Source organism: Amborella trichopoda, chromosome 5 (assembly GCF_054954075.1).
Source record: "Amborella trichopoda isolate Santa Cruz 75 chromosome 5, AtrichopodaSantaCruz75HAP2 v2.0, whole genome shotgun sequence".
Taxonomy (NCBI): domain Eukaryota; kingdom Viridiplantae; phylum Streptophyta; class Magnoliopsida; order Amborellales; family Amborellaceae; genus Amborella; species Amborella trichopoda.
In genome coordinates, this window is record NC_142340.1 from 5,567,477 (window position 1) to 5,571,321 (window position 3,845).

The following is a 3,845-nucleotide window of genomic DNA, read 5'->3' on the forward strand; positions in this document are numbered from 1 at the left end:
TTCACGAACTGTCAAAATTTCAGGTGTAAGTCCAGCTCAATAGAAGGCATAAAAATTCAGGGGATGTAAGAAAATTATTCAGAGGGTAGGGATCAGGCTATCCGAAACTACTTTAAAGTTGCTTTCTCTTTGTAGATGAGTATTTCAATTGTTCCTCGCTCCAAACTTTCCACTGGCCAAGCTCAAGACCTGGAAAAGGACTTCACTTTAGAGGAGATAAAGGAAGCAATCTTTGCCCTTCCAATAGATAAAGCTCCTGGTCCAGACAGCTATCCATCGGCCTTTTATAAATCTTTTGGGAGGTTGTTAAGGAAGACCTCTTACGGCACTTCATTGAATTCCTCCAAAGGACAGTGCTGAACATAGCAATTAACTCCTTCATAGCTCTACCAAAGAAACAATTTATGGAGAACTTGAACGATTCAGACCCCTCAGCCTACTCACTACCCACTACGAGATGCTTATGAAGGTCTTAGTGAATAGGCTCGAGCAGGTGCTCAACAATGTTGTAAAGTGTCCCCCGGTTGCCTTCTTATGGGATAGTCGAATAAAAAATAGCATTCTAATAGCACAGGAAAGTATCTATTCAACAAAGAAGATGGACCTACAAGGGTCTGCTGTGCAGATTGAACTTTGGAAAGGCATATGACACACTGTGCAACTAGCTATGTTGCATGGGATTCGATGATGGATGGATATATGGATGCATGGATGCTTGTCATCTGTCGTATAATCATTGGTAGAGTTAATCAATGGTAGAGTTGTTGATTCTTTAAAGCTTCTTGAGGACTTAGGCAAGGGGCTCCCCTCTCCCCTTTCTATTCACCGTTGCGGAATCCTTCAACCAATTGATAAAAAGGGTGTCCTAAAATGACTTCCAATTATGTGAATGGCCCAAATATATCTCATCCACTGGTAATAGGAAATATGTTGATTTTCTGTGAAGCCTCCCTCACTTAGGTGCAGCACCTGTGGCTCTTCCAAAGGTGTTGCAAACTCGTATCAGGATTCAACATCAACATGGAAAAACCCAAACTGATGGGCATGAACTATACCAAGCAGGAAGTGGCTAATTGGGCTCTATGGATGGGATGTGAAACTGATTCTTGATCAACCAAATCTTTGGGGCTTCCCCTACTGGATTATGGACCAGATAGGTCAATTTGGGAACCGGTAATGCAAAGATTTCATTATAAACTTCTCTTTGGAAATATAAGATATTTATATTTAGGAGCTTCCATCATCTTGATCGAAGCCACCTTGTCGAATCTCTTGGCATATTACTTCTCCTTGTTTAGAGTTCCAAATCAAGTGATTCAGACACTAGAACATATGATGAGGTATTTCCTACGGAGTATATCATTTAAAAAGAACAGATTTCATTTGGTGAAATGGAGCATGGAGTGCCTGCCAAAGGATGGTGGATTGGCTATCCATTGGCTCAGGCTCATGTTTGAAGCGATGCTGACTAAGTGGTGGTGGAGACTAGCGACAAGATCATATGAGTTATGGAAATGGGTCATAAGTATGGGGTTGAGAGAGATGGCTTCTTGACAAAAAAATGATTTCAGGTGCATCTTCGGCTACATTTATTTGAAAAGGGGTTGACTCCTCTAGAAACATCGTTCTTTCACATAGTAGAGTCGAGGTCGGGGATGGTTGTAAAACCTCATTTTGGTAAGCAAAATGGATTGGAGAAAGCCCTTTAAAAATTGGTTTCCAAGAGTCATATATATCAGAAAGTAAGGATGTAAAAGGAATAAATAGTTGGAGAGGTTTTTTAAGGGGAAAGTAGGAATACAATTTGGAACATCAATCTGAGCTACAAAAGGGTAAATTCCACAATGGTAGATCAGTATGATTTTGCTGTATCAATTTTGTTCCTTCTTCTATTATTTTGAGGAGGGAAGATGCAGTTCTTTGGGACCTCAACCCAGAGGCATGGTTCACAGTGAGATCCATCTATAATCACATGGCTAGAGATCGTTATGTTCGAACAATCCCAGGGGTGAATAAAGTGTGGAGCTTCAATTCCCCTCACATGGTGAAGGCATTTTGGTTGGTAGAGATGATGCCTATCAGTGGAACAACTTAGAAAGAGATAGGTGACTATAACAAGGGTACGGTTTGTATAGGCGAGGCTCTAACCGATCAAAGCAAAGCGTACCTTCAAATAGTATCGAGAAATGTGGTTTCAATACTGAAAATCTTTGTGATAGCCTTAAAATATATTTTCGTCTCTAATTATAAAATTTAAAGTTTTAAAAATAATGTAGATCAAGTAGATTTATAAAAACTTGAAAATTGGCATTCCAAAAAAGCATTACAAGATGCATCATTTCTAAAACTTGAAATCTATTTTTTTCCCATGTCCATTCATCTTGAAGTTGAGATGATCAATTTGAGGATATTTGGGCATCAAAACAACCTCTTCTAGTGAAATTTTTATCGTGCGTCCTAATTGATTGTTTAGAGCTTCGTACTTATATAAAATTTTTCCATATAATGTAAAAGGGAAGAGGATACAAATGCTCACCTATTTATTAGTTCACCTATTTATTCATTGTTCATTGGCTATGGCACTGTGTAGTTGGGCCTTTTCTATATACGAATTAAGTTCGTCAGTTCCTTAGCCACATACTGACACAACGGCCTCCCCTTTCACCAAAAAAGGAAGTCAATTGTGGCTAGTGTTCATGGCAACAACTGTTTCACACATTTGGAAAGAGTTGAACAATAGAACATTCCAAGATAAGGCTTATATTTCACAAATTAAAACCTCAATTCTAAGACCAATTTTGCTTTTTAGGGTAGAATGTTAGGCGGCTAAAAAATAACATATCTATAGGATGAGTATAGATGAGATTAGGATGTTGAGATGGATGAGTGGCAATATAAGAATGGATAGAATTCGATATGATTGTATCAGGGAGAACTTAGGCGTAGCTCCAATGGACGATAAGATGAGAGAAAGTAGACTTAGGTAGGCTGACCATGTACAACGCAGACCCAGTACAATACTTATTAGGAGGTGTGAGTTGGTTCAAGTGGAAGGCTAAAAAGGAGCATGGGGGTAGTCGCCTTAAAAGTACATGATTGGAAGTAATGAAAAAATATATGGAAACTTATGACCATATTGAGGATATAGCTCTTGATAGAGCCATATAACAGATCAAGATACATGTAGCCGACCCCAAATAAGAAAAATGTTATTATGATAATGTTGATGATGAAAACCTCAATAATGAATGAATTCTTTGTGTTCTTGGCTTCAATCTATGGATTGTTTTGGAGGAATTTCTAATAGGGGCATTGCGTTGCATCTTCTTGCCCATTTCGTGAGCATTAGACACTAACATGCCTCATAGATTGACACCGCCACAAACGTAATTTTCATGGGAGTGTTAGAGGGACTTCGTAGCATGTTTTGGTGGTCTATTAAGGGATCATTTAAGAAACATTATTCCAAAGCACTGCACATCCAATGAGGCCCAACTGTCGGCCCTCAAATATGGGGTCTTAAGGTTACAACCCAGTTATGAGAGTAATAATCGAGGGTGATTTAGTAAATGTCGTGTAAATCTCCTTACACATCTCTTTAGTTTTTATTTTTTATTTTTTTGATAAGGTTACATAAGAATGAAACTTGAGACATAGTGATATAAAAACCCAGCTATCGCCTTGACCCAAGCCCACGCCCGACTCCTTGAATCACTCCCGGTAGGTAACTATGGATGAGATTCAAGCGGAGTTGGAGGGCAAGGAAGTAGTCAGTTGACATGTATTTAGAGAATGTAATCCGGAAGCAGATGGCCTGGCTAGAAGTGCAACTCTACTGGGTGCAG